The sequence below is a fragment of the Carassius carassius genome, chromosome 14 (genome assembly GCF_963082965.1).
Source record: "Carassius carassius chromosome 14, fCarCar2.1, whole genome shotgun sequence".
NCBI lineage: Eukaryota > Metazoa > Chordata > Actinopteri > Cypriniformes > Cyprinidae > Carassius > Carassius carassius.
Genome location: NC_081768.1, coordinates 17,733,525 through 17,747,577, shown reverse-complemented (window position 1 = coordinate 17,747,577; position 14,053 = coordinate 17,733,525). Strand labels below are relative to the sequence as shown.

General features: G+C 36.1%; 1 protein-coding gene across 1 annotated transcript in view; it reads right to left on the bottom strand.

Annotated features, from left to right (window-relative positions):
• Nucleotides 1–8,665, bottom strand: part of LOC132157226 (protein phosphatase 1B-like) — a 58,582-nt gene extending 49,917 nt beyond the window's left edge. The window contains exon 1 of the mRNA XM_059566477.1: nt 8,265–8,665. The gene's annotated coding sequence lies outside the window, so the exon portion shown is untranslated. The remainder of the gene's footprint in view (nt 1–8,264) is intronic.
• Nucleotides 8,666–14,053: the final 5,388 nt, after the last annotated feature.

The following is a 14,053-nucleotide window of genomic DNA, read 5'->3' as shown; positions in this document are numbered from 1 at the left end:
TTCACCCAAAAATTTTAATTAGCTCGTGTTTTACTTAACATTGAAGCATCCTAGGTGTATATGACTTTCTTCTTACAGACGAATCCCGTCGGAGTTGTATTAAAAATTGTCCTGGCTATTCCAAGCTTTATCATTGCAGTCAGCGGGTGTTGCAGTTGAACAGTCCACAAGTCGTCAAAATAAAGCACGCACATTCATAATACAACGTGCCGCACATGGCTCTGGGGGGTGAATAAAGGACTTCTGTAGTGAATGCATGTGATTTTGTAACAAAAATATCCACATTTCAAATGTAATATTAGTCGTAGTAACGTTACATAGGCAAGGCACACTTCTAATTCGTGACCAGTGTTTTGTTTTGTTCTCTCTCCGCATCCGTCACTAATCACGCAGCACCGACGTACTACGACATCCGCCGGAACTGCTTCCACATACGAGAGATAACAGAAGTGAGAGAAAAGTGTTTATTATGTTTGAAATATGGATATTTTTCTTACATTTTTGGGTGAACTAACCCTTTAATTAAGAAATTCAGGAGCACTTGTTGGACAGGTGGCGATATAATCTCAACCGTAAAGTAGAGCTGCATGATTTATTGTTAAAAGTTCGCAATCTCGATTCAAACACACATACAATCTCATTTCTAAATGACAATGATTCCCCGAGTTTATTAAACCTTTGACAAAGTCTTACTGGATCATTCAAATCTGTGTTTGCACTGCTGCTGACACAGAGAGTGCACTTACCATGTTTGGTTAAAAAACGTCTTCACAAACTGTCTTTTCATCTACACAGTATTATTTCTGTCTTACAGTCATTCATATTATCACTAATACTGGGGTAAAGTTTATAGTTCAGATATAAACACTGATATCCAAAACAGCGATCAAAATAGAGCAAATCCCCTTTTGAAAGTAACTGTGCTTCAAATAACATTTGTGTCGATTGCATTGAGTCAAGTGACTTAAAAATGTATGTCAATGAATGAATTATTAATTTAAGAGAATCGTTCAAAAACGCTGATTCATACAGTAATGAAACAAGGGAAGTAGGTTTATGAGTGAGTTGTTGAATCATTGATTGAAACAACTTTTTAATAATTTTAATATTAAAAATGGGCGTATTAAATATATTATATATATATAAACTACCAGTTAAAAGTTTTTTTTAACAGTAAAATGTGTAATGTTTTTTTAAAGAAGTCTCTTTTGCTCACCAAGCCTGCATTTATTTGATCCAAAGTACAGCAAAAACAGTAAACTTTTGAAACATTTTTAGAACTTAAAATAACCGTTTTCTATTTGAATGTATTTTAAAATGTAATTTATTCCTGTGATTTCAAAGCTAAATTTTTGGCATCATTACTTTAAGTCTTCAGTGTCACATGATCCTTCAGAAATCATTCTAATATTCTGATTTGCTGTTCAAAAAACATAGAACGTGCGCAGGTGGAAATATCAATAGAAAGTCTCTTTTCCAGTAAGATAAGAACTAAGCGTTATACATATAGGCTAACGATAGCCTAATGATCTTATTGCCAGGTTCATGTTTTGTTATGTGGAGTGTTAGTTTACTTCACTTCCTGTTTCGACGCTATTTGGTTTTGATTTCATTGTTTTCTGAACATGACCTTGTAAATTATATCGTAACACATACACACACAGATAGATATATATGGCGATAATACCGAACACAGCACTATTGAGCCACTCAAAATTAACGCAAGGGAAATTCCCTCACAGCGACAGCCCTAGCTACATAATCTCTCAGAAGGATTTATTTCAAACACTCGGCTGACGTTATAAACTGAGTTTGGAGTAAAAATGTGTTATTAAATGTGATATTTTATGTGCTTTCAGATGGAGCAGCATTTATTACACAGAGCTGTAGTTCACTAAGAAGATACGCAAACAGCAGTCATTATCGTGAATGGTTTCTTCAATTTCATAATCGTACGATATTTTCTGCTATTCTTTTTTGCATAGTTTGTTGGAAAACTACTAGCATTTTCTGGTCACACTACTGCTTACACGGAAAGTATAAACCAGGCTCTAGTCTCTAAGCACTGCGCAGTTCAAACGAGTAGCATGGTTTCGTTATGCTTTCAGTTTCATTTGCCGTTTGAGGTTTCTCATATGCAACAAAAATGGCAGAGCTTATGAGTTGTGCAATTTCATAATCGTATGATTATATTGTCTGCGATTTTTTGGTATAGCTTGTCGGAAAACTACAGCTCGGTGCTCCATCCGATCCACTAATAATCACAGAACCGGCTTTACTGACAAGATGAGCATGACAAACGCATTCGATAAATCGTGCAGCTCTGTTACCAATGACCAGAAAACTGCTCATAAACCATCCCTATTATCAGTGACCAAGCACTCTTTAAATTTTTTTAGGCAGGAAAAGACCTTTGCGTGATACATGGGTGGCAAGCTGCACAGCCTATAGACAAATTGGGCGAAACACGGAAGTAAAGCAGCGCCGCCATTACTGCGTGCCTTTGCTGCTAAAGAAGTAGCAGAATTAGCAGAAGTAGCGTGTTGGTCCCGTAGGCAGCTGTAGCAGATGTTAGCTCAAGCTGTCAGAAAGTTTTTTTTTTTTTTTTAGTACGTATGCTGTCCAGTGATTTCGGGAAGAGCGTGTTGTGTGGTTGCCTGTTTTAACAACAGCACAAAACTACAGGCCTGGAATAAAAACGAAATTCACGAGCCTTTGTTGCACATTGACTGCACATGTTTACGGCCATACGGATTACACAGAGTTCCTGGTCGAGCGGAGGAGTATTTATTTTGAATTTCATAATAAAATTGACAAAATCTGAGAGCTGAGTTATTTTTCTATCATAGGTAACATGCTCTGTCTGGTCTGTCGGTCTCCGTGTCCTCTTTGCTTCGCGATTTTTCTGTGCATGAGAAAATGGATATGTGGTGTGAGAGCATGTGAAAAGCGTTTATTGCATTTGTATTAGTTGTTTGAAGAGTAAAAAAAAATCCTTGGGTCTTAACCATAGACTGTGGTCGTAACGCAGTTACAGTCGGCAAGTCGGTCGGACTAAAAGGGGAAAAAATAATTAATTGGGTCGGTCGGGTTATTGGCAAACAAGAATATTTTTAAGGATGGCCTTATAGTTATTTGAAACTTGTGAAGATTGTGAACATATTAGCAACATAGCTTGTAATGACAGGGTTCGGTTTTATTGTTGTCATAAATTAATACACTTCTTAATTACATTACATATTTTTATAGCAGGATCCGCTTTCATTGAAATGTCATTAGAGGGCACCGGCAAGTGTCACACCGTCACACTCCGCATCTTCATCTGTGGAAGTTTTATTCTTCTGCAATTACATGAAAAGACGACTGGCTAGAATCAAAGAAGAAATTTAATGCCGATTCACTTATATTTTTTACTCAGATGGAAAAAAATTAAGCAAGACAATGAATACAAAATCCTTCCAGAAATGGTGTCTGAATGTTTCTATTTTGTGAACGGGCGATCCTTTTTTGCTGGGTTATAAGCCTGTCTTCTGATGCTTTCACTTTCGAATTTGCAATCTTGTCACATTTAAAAAAAAAGATAATTGTCTAATTTGCTTCCAGTATTTTCCGCATTATAAGGCGCACTTAAAAGCCTTTATTTTTCTAAAAAAAACGACAGTGCGCCTTATAATCCGGAGCGCCTTATATATGGATCAAGGCGCTCTGTCAAAATGTTGACATTCCCTTTAGCGCAGCTCCATCTAGTGGATGCATAACACAAACCCAGTCAAACGTTTGACTGCAGTGTCTTCTATTCTATGCGCCTTATAATCCGGTGCGCCCTATATATGAAAACAGTTCTAAAATAGGCCATTCATTAAAGGTGCACCTTATAATCCGGTGCGCCTTATAGTGCGGAAAATACAGTACATACATCTATACATATTTTACTTTTAAAAGGGTTAGTATACCCCAAAATGAAAATTCTGTCATTAATTACTCACCCTCATGTCGTTCCATACCCACAAGACCTTTGTTAAACTTCAAAACACAAATTAAGATATTATTGATGGCAGAATGCTGTCAGATTTCCTTACATTGACTGCCTTTGTATCTACCACTTGCTCAAGGGCACTTCAGTCATGGTATCAGTCACTGTCAGTCACTGACAAGCTATGCAATATCCCGTTCATTATCGAAGGCGATTCATCTGCAATAATAAACGTGATATTGTATAGCTTGTCAGTGATCTGCAGCTCACTTTAAGACTTTAAGACTTAAGTTAACACAATTTGTACATTTCCTAAATAATAAATGTCTCATTCCAAATGCATTTCCTAGATCAAATCCAAACACATTTAAGTGAATTATTATTTACTTGCTCATGCATGTGATCAAGTTTTTGGTAAACTAAATGTATTCTATTTCAGTGATATCAATGAGCAACAGAGAGAAACAGAAAGAAACAATACAAACCGCATGCAACTGAATGTTCTATATATGTAAAGTCTAGTGAAATAACCCAGAAAACAAATTTAAATGGAATGATTGCATGCCAATTTCTATTTGAGTCCAGTCAAGCAGTACAAACACTAAAGCTAATTTCATGAAATATGTCCATTATTTTGTTGTTGTTGCTGATTTCAGGGCAACTCGAGTAAGCCAATCTACAAAAAATATATGGATTTGAACAATGAATCTCAATATTTTCATGCCTTATAGTCAGAGTTGTGCAGTAATATATTTAACATTTTACGATGATATAAACAATCAAGAAGTCAAAGTGGCGAGTGTTGATGTCTTTAACTGGATATGCCATGTAATGTAATTTATTAGAGATGACAAATAAACACCATGGCAGGTGTTGTTTTAAAAGTAGGGCTCTTGTCAAGAAGGCGGCACATGCTTATTATGCACATACAGGCAAGATTTGTCAAGCATGGGGAAAACAAATGGAACAATAAAAGAACACCGATATATTCATGTTGATTAGTTTGCCCAGGCATATTGGAGCTATGTGTAGAGCTGTGTGATAATTAGGGCTGCAACTAACGATTATTTTGATAATCGATTAATCTGTCGATTATTTTTACACTTAATCGATTAATCGGTTTATGTACTTATATTTTAGTTTTTCCATTTTTTCCCCCAAGTAAATTATTAATAAATGCTCTTTATCCTTCAGCATAGATTTTTAAGAGATTTTAACCATTTTGCACTGCCATATCCTCATCAAAAATATACCTGGAGTTGTTTTATTATGTGTTAGTAATCCTTTGTCGAACTCTTCTGCAATCAGAACACTGACCCATACTCTAGCAAATTTCACAAGGAGATTTCAAATAATGTTTTCACCATGGCAGTCCTTAGAGCTCCTAAAGTAGTTTAACATCCCGAACAAAGCTTATTAAGGAATCTTTCAGAACATATTTTCACGAAGAATAAGGATAAAACAATAAAATTGCAGTGCATTGTATTTTATTATTTACTGGGAAACAGCTTTATAGCTTTTGCTGTGAAATTGTAAACAATCCTTCGAAAAAAGTGCCAATGGCATGAATGGAACTCACAATTTAAAGTAAAATCCATCAAAAGGTTGTCCAGAAAAAAAAATTGGACACACACAAAAAACCTGCTGTGTGAAAAAGAGCAGTGAATACTTAGAAAAAAAAGTGCATTTCAAATATCTTTAAACATTTACCTCTCTCATTCAGTCATAATTAGGCTGCACGACTGAATTTTGAACTGGTAAACGACAAACTGATCACAGAACATGTTTGTAAAGCTTTAAATGTTAACTGTTAAAAAGCAATGTTATAAGCTTTTACGACTAAACCTTTGCAAACAACATTGTACTGGAGAATCTGCACAAATGAAAGTCTTAGGGGCCGTTCACATATCGCGCCTAAAAACGCGTGAAACGCCAGGCGCACCGCTTTCTCCTTCTTTCCAAAGCGCTTGGGCAGAAGCGCCCCTGAGGCGTCTGCCTTTGCTAAGCAACCATGACATGCTCTCTCCTTGAAGACGCGGAAATTTCAGCAAAGGATAAATGGATTTGCAGCTCAAAAAATCGCTTGCAGTAGCTCTGCAAAATGGAAATCCATATAACTATGATCAGCTGTTCCTTTCATCTTGACTGAAGTTTTAACGTTGTTACGGGAAAGGATGAAGCTGATTGGTTAGTTCTTGTCACATGACCCGCGGTGCGCTTGCGGCATTCTGAAAAGTTGAAATGTTTTTAACTCAATGCGGTGCGGTGTTGGAAATAACGAACTTTAGCGCGCAAAAGACGCGATATGTGAACGTCCCCTTAAACAGTTCAGTAGTGCAGAGTTTACAGGTTACTCTTCTTTTTTGAAGGCTCAAAGTAAAGTACTCCCACATCACGCTTAATGCTGCAGAGACGCTGTTCGGGAAGCACGTGACATAAAACGAGGCCAGCTATTGGCTATTCGCTACTTCTCCTGCTGTACTGGCTGAGTAAAACCTCCGGTGACTCATTGCTGCCACACTTTGGTCACCGCAGATTTGAAATATGCACGAAATGAGCCACTTACGGCAAATAAAAGTTATTTAGCAACGAATCGATGACTAAATTAGTTGACAACTATTTTAATAATCGATTTTAATCGATTAAATCGATTCGTTGTTTCAGCTCTAGTGATAATTATGTTTTGCTACTATACAGCCTAAACAATCAAACAGTTGAGACTTGCTATATAGTATATATTTCCTTATGTGTGTAATATTTATTTATTATGTGGGTAAAGTTGGATATATAGAGCTGTGCAATAATAAGAAAGGTCAAAACTGACCATATTTACTTTGTTTGCCTAAATTGATCGTTTTGTGGTGAACAATTCATCCATTCAAGTCAATCCACACACACAAAAAAAATTTTGGCTTCGTAATCTTTAATCAAAATCTGAAAATGCCCCTCCCGTCATTCTACACCGTTGGTACCTCACAAAGTTTGACGGAAAGTGGGACTGCTGGCGGTGTTTCAGGTGGCGATTAATCCTCAACAACCGATTGTAAACTTGCATTTAGATCTGCCTCCATTTCTGAATGAAACACCTACTTTTCTAGATTCAATCAGGTGCTAGTTGGAAAATAAAGCCACGCCCACTATTTTTCCTCATTTAGTATTCCATTTCTCTCGGAAATACGTCACAGCACTGGAGAAAAGTCGTTTGCAACTTCTGGTTCATGCGGACTTTAAGTTGACCATCCACCATAAGTGAAATCCACTGCTACAAGTACACAGCACAGAACATGCAGTTGGCTGTCCACAGTAAACTACAACTGCCTAACACTCACAAAGCACACACATTTAGTTTTGAACATTTTAAAATACCACAATCTCTAATAACTGTCAGCAGAGAATTCCAGTGTTCTACTAAAATGGCTAACCTGACAAATGCTGTTGATCTATATTTAATATAACGATCACTTCTAGAAGCCGACTTAGTCATCATTGTAACAGAAGGGTTTCCTTTTTGTTTGTTTTTTTGTGCCATGTAGTGTCCATCAGCTAATCAGTTTAAATCACACTTATAACTTACAGGGTCAGAAATGAACCAGGGTTTATAGCAAAAAGCCTTAAAGGGAAAAAAGCAATCAAAATCTAAAGCTTCAGCGACTAATAATAAGAATGAAATGTACATGTTTTGCATGCAATATCTGATGATATATTATAAATATCACATATATTATGAGTGGATGTTCATTCAATTTACAATAACAAAATATCTGACACAAAATTATGTATAGGTTTAGAATAAGGCCTTCATCAAACTAAAAAATGTATTCCTGACACTGATAACCAGCTAAAATTGGCTTGTTTTTGCACTGATTGGAGTGAATTTACATATTATATAGGACTGTATTTACATTTAAAAAAAGAAAAAGAAAATAAAACCACCACTCCATAAAAAACAAGAGCATCTCCTAAATTATCAAATGCCAGTTCTGGTGTTGTCTTTAGAAAGAGTGTTTACTTCAAGAATCAAAATAATTAGTCTCGAAACCAATTTAGCTACCAACGTAACGTTAGACAGCATCTGGAACACTGTAGGCAAATGATACCGTTCAATACCTATGATACTCAAAATATTAATTAAACTGGCAACTCGTTAGGTTTGAATACGCATCCATTAACAGGTCTGTTTCCAGGAGCAGGCAACAGTACTGGCCCTCAGTGCAGCAGTTACAAAACACGTCCAGCCCAGTAGATAACGCTTACCTGCTAGTTAAGTCTGACAAAAGGTGGTGTAACTTACTTTTATGTCCAAATCACCCTTCCAGTAGACGCCACGTTCCAGGCGGCCGTCAAATGTGCCTTTCTGACGAGAAGCCACTCGCTAAACATCTAAATATTCGGGCCGTTATTGATATTAGCGCGTTTCGACTAGCGCAGCTAAAGGTAAACCCAGCTAGCTGGCTAGCAAATGCGGTTAATTTCACACGGTCAGGTCTGCCCTCAACGGCTCTCATCTGGGATTACGAGCTGTAATTAACATTTTTGACATGCTGTTTCACTTCGGCTGGACGAAAAAATAAGTGCGCCCTGACTGGTGGTCATCTGAGTTGAATTTCGAGCCGAGTTAGCGTTTCTAGCTACATGTTAGAGACAGGTGACGTGCCATTGACGGCCGCGCGCTGTCCGTGTGATGGGAGGGGCCTCGCCTCTATGATTGACATCATTGGCCGAGAACTGTCTTGTGCTGAAGAGAGGCTCAAACTCAATCATTCCTTGGGTCATATGTGCATACGTGCTTGCTTGCTTAATTATTTACTTACTTATTTAGGCTATGTATGTTTTTGTTTGATTGTTTGTTTGTTTCTTTGATTATCTGTCTGTCTGTCTGTCTGCCTATCTAATATTGCTTAATAATCCTTAAAGGGATAGTTCACCCAAAAATCTAAATTATGTTATTAATAACTCACCCTCATGTCGTTCCAAACCCGTGAGACCTCCGTTTATCTTCGGAACACAGACATGAGGGTGAGCAAAAGTTATTGCAGTTTAATGAAAATGTAGGCCTAATATAGATTTATATAGAGATTTATGTACATATAGGATTTAAGTACATTTTATTTATGTGCCATTTAATTATTTTATTGTCTTTGAAGTATGTTTAAAGTATACAGCGAATGTACTGACAAGTATTTATAAACTAAAACACTTGAATGTAATTTTATTGAAGTTTGTATGAGTTGCAATTTAGCAAAAAGTATAATCAATTAGTCAACAGATCAAAATAAGTGTTTATATTTAAAGCATGATAAAATATTAATAAAGCATAATAATATAAATGTAATTTATTGTTAAAAAATAGTAAGTGTATTGTCTTTAAGTACACTTAATTTGACTTTTTTTCACTAAAATATCAATAGCTGCACATTCAGATTTTTATGTATTTTTAAGATTTGAAGTGCACAAATGCACATTCAATACAACAGAGCACACTTCTTCACAAGGGTATTATTGTATTTGAATCATTGACTTGTAGTCTTTGGAGAAATGTGTTTAAGTGTTTGTGTTTGTGGACTTTAAGTGCTATATTCTAAGGGGCATTTACAGCCTGATAATCTTGTCAATGGTTACACTATTCGGTAGATAAAAATGTTGTTACTTTATGAATTTTAAAACTCGTTTTTACTTATGTTACCTATAAGCTGTTTACTTATAACTGCAAAGTTTATATTTTAGATAACTATTGACCTGTGAATTGCTTCACATTCCTACATCCTGCAGCTAGCTATGATAATAATCTTTGCACCTCTTCTGTGAGCTTGTCAATTACCTCACATGTATCTTCATCAATTATTGATTAGTACTGTTAACAGAATCTGGTTCGCATGGGTAATCTTTCCTGGAAGATAGCTGGATACCTCTAACTTAAGAATGGGTTAATCAGCATTTAAATTATTAATTTCAGACACATTTAATCAGGTACAGGATCACACTAAAACTTTTCTGGTTCAAATTTAATAAATAAATAGCCCATAGCTGGAAAGAGTCAGAAAATATAAGGAAATTTCAACTCAAGTTCTTAAAGTTGTTGCAATGAGAATGGAGATCTCAAGAAGTCTCCTAGACACAAACCATTCGGAGTAGACTAAAAAATCAGAATATGCAACGGTAGTTGACACAACAATCCACCTTTCAGTTTTGCTGGGAAATCTAAAATATTGCTTTCTGAGGCTTCTTTAAGTTTCCTAGCTCTTAAGTTTCTTAACTTCTCAAAAATCACTTCCTGGAGATCTGAGTTATCATTATTATCTTTCACACTTATTTATTTATTTGTCATATTGTAAACTGATGACTTATGTGCAATGTGTTATAAATAGCCTACTGTTTGTGAAGTGCATGAAAATGCTAAAATTGCACACACAGATATTGGCATAACAGCTAGTTTATAATAAAATGCATTGAAGATGTCTTAATCAAAATTCTGCTTCTGTCAACCCATTTTTTATATATCTAAAGAGCAAATCTTAAGATACATCAGCAATCAACAAACTTGGATTAATACGTTTTTTTTAAAGCTTTTTAACTTTAATATTTTGAGAAATGCAATATCCTGTAAAGATTGTAAAAATTAAGATTTTACAAACATCTTATCTCAAAAACATAGTCAACTCAGTTCTTCACAGCACAAGCTTTACATTTGAAAAACAGTTTGTGGATTTTTGCTACAGTAGCTAAACCTGTTTTTGTTACACTTTCTGTTGGCTTGAAGTTAAGTGACTTCGTTATGTCATTATAAAGATGTTTTGTGTGCAGGGTAATACCTCATCATGCTTATTGCTCTTTGATGACATCACTGATTAGATCATAGCAGGATGCAGACTGATTAGATTATTGTAGAGCCATCTGATGAACTCCTCAGTGATCACATAAATGACCTCATCATGAGTTTATGGCTGGATAAAGATAGGCACTGTTGTCAGATGGGCCTAACCCATCAACTCCACTACAGTAAACAGTAGGCCAAGTACCAAACCTGCACCTAGTAAGTGCTGATGGAGCATCACTATGGAGACTGCAGAGTGGTTTTTATCACCATGGAGACTAGGACTGTCTGAACATTACAATCTTGTTATTCAGAAATAGGATAAATGGTAGCTGTAGCCTAGTGGCTATTGAGGAAAACCACCATCACTGAAGTTACTGGATTAGTCTTTAATTGTGACCAAGTAGCCTACAGTACATCATCCTAGATGTCTGACTGCAGATATGGCTTTACTATGTTACTGTATTAGCTTATTAACTTGCTCTTATAATTCTAGTATTTCATGTAAGTAAGAAAACACAATGGTGAATAAATTATTATAAAGTAAAATATGAAGAAAAAGTTTTACATTTGTACAATGATGTGCAGTAAAACAAATTTATCATTTAAAACTATCATTTTATAAGGTTTGCTTATAAGTATATTTGCATTTTGTATATGCCATATTCTGGTTAACAACTCAAGACATTACCTTAATTATTTAGAAGTTTTTTAGGATATCATTGTCACATTTGATTAATCTTCTAAAGAATAGTTGTGAAGCTATTTTAAGATTTCAGAAAATTAAAAAAAAAAAAATTAATGTCATGACCTACAGATCAAGAGGGGTAGATTGTTGGAAATTATCACGGAGTGCCAGTAAAAGGTCAAAAAGCAAAAGCAGCAGGTTACTTGAGCACCAATGCCAATTATGTCAGAGATAAGTGCTCTTTCTGACAATTATTGTATAGAACTTGGATACATGGTAAATACTAAAATATATGTGCTGTTTAACCTCTGACTACAAGCTTAATTATGTTCCACTTAAGAAAACACAAAATGACAGAAATAAGGTTTTTAACAAGAGGTAATTGTCCAGCAGATGAGTCATCTATCCACAATATTGCTTTCTCCAGTAAATAAGTCATCTCGTCTGAAATAGGAGAGAAATATGTACAGATCAAGCACCATTTACAAGCAAAACCCTAAAATAACACTGGAGGATTTTGATTTATTGGATTTTGATGTGAGAGAACGACAGGGGGTGGGGTTTTCACTGGAGGAAGTATTACAGATCATACAGAAATTTTTATTTTGGCCGCAAGATACAACAAAATTGAAACGCCTTAAGGATGGATTTGTTTGTTACAAACATGCATATTTTTGCTTCACAAGATGTTAATTGATGGACTGGAGTTGTGTGGATTATTGTGATGTTTTTATCTTCTGTTTGAGCTCTCGTTCTGACGCCACCCATTCACTGAAAATGATCTGTTGGGAGCAAGTGATATAATGCTACATTTCTCCAAATCTGTTCTGATTATGAAACAAACTCATAAAAGGTAATATTTCAGTAAATATGCTCACTGAATATAAGCCTAACAGTCCACTCAGGTCATTAGGATCACGTCAGTTAGAAATACCAAGAGTTCATTTAAAACAAGGAAACTCTGCTTTTAGCTATTTTGCCACTCACAGTTGGAACCAGCTTCCAGAAAAGATAGGATCCTATAGTCATATTTAAATCATATAAAACACATTATTCTATGTTTTATTATTTATTTTTATTTATTTTGATCAATTTGTAAATCTTAAAAAAAATCCTTGCTTTTATTGTTGTGATTATTTTATGATTTTTAATTTATAATTGTATTTATTTTTGTATTTATTTTTAATTTATTTCAATTCCTTTAATGTAAATCACTTTGAATTGCCACTGTGTATGAAATGTACCATATAGATAAACTTGTTAGGTGGTCCTTGGGTTGTGGCCGAGAGTCTGGATAGATGGACTCAGTGCTGGAAAAGATTGAAAACACCATAAGTGGTTATATATGGTAGGCTTTCTGACTGCATTAAACAAATAATGAAGTTTAACACAGTGTTTAACACAGTCACAACCTCAACCTCTCCAGATGTACCTAACTACAAAGTTTCTTGTTTGATTATTTTTGTTGTTGTTGTTGTTGTTGTTGTTGTTTCTTACCATCTGCAGTCTTGCTGTCTGCATCAGGGTCAGATATACTGTATATGTGTGGGGGAAAAAAGTAAATAAAACATGTTTTAATTAAATAATATAATTCAGAAATTATGCCATCCCTTAGTGCCTCAGGTCAACACATCTTGCTTGCTTTTTCTGTATCTTAAAGGAATGAGGTCATGTCTGCATGGAAATTCATTTCTAAAACATTTACAGACCACAAAACCAATTAAGGAACATATTTTTCTCTGTTCGACCATATGCAAATGCAAAACATGCCACACTGTCTCTCTCTGTAATTCTCTGTATACTCCCATTAAACAGCTGTCTCTCAGTGGTTTATTTTCCTCTCACTGTCATTTAGAAATGTTTAGACCATTTCTGATCAGTGGCAAACAGTACAGGATAATAGGCAGGTCTGTGAGAGATAGTGGGAGCCACACCAGCTGCAGAGAGACTGACTGTCTGTCTGATCAAGACTAACTGTCACGGTTGGTAAACTGTGATCTCTGGGTTTTGCACTTTGTGGGTGAAGTCTGTGTGTTACGCGTCAGCACTGATTAGTTTGTGGGTGTCTCCGTTAATTGTCATCAGCAACAGCTGTCACTCATTACTCATCCCTATATATTGGCTTGTTCGTGAGAACCCCGTCCACTCTACGCAACCCACCACCAAGCAACACCACTTACCTTCGGATCGCTTCCCCGAAGTTCCTGTGTCACCCTCTCCTGCTGCAAACTCACCTCTGCCTTCCGGATTCGTCATTCATCACCACCATCTTGGAGTGTGCATTCCTCCCAGCGTTATTTGTGTCCCAGTATTGTATTGTTTCATTGTTTTCATTAAATTACCTTAACCTCGCACTTGCTTCCTGCCACTCCTTCACCCCAGTCGTTACAGAACGTTCTCACCAAACATGGAAGCAGCGAGCACCACTTCACTGTCTGAATTCATTCACCACAGAGTCAACCGCATGGATCAGCGGCAGGAGAGCATCGTGAACACCGGACACGTGATCCAAGCGCTGGTGACACAGATGGTGACCCAGCAGATTCATCAACTCACCTCTCCCACTGCGCCCACTGCACCG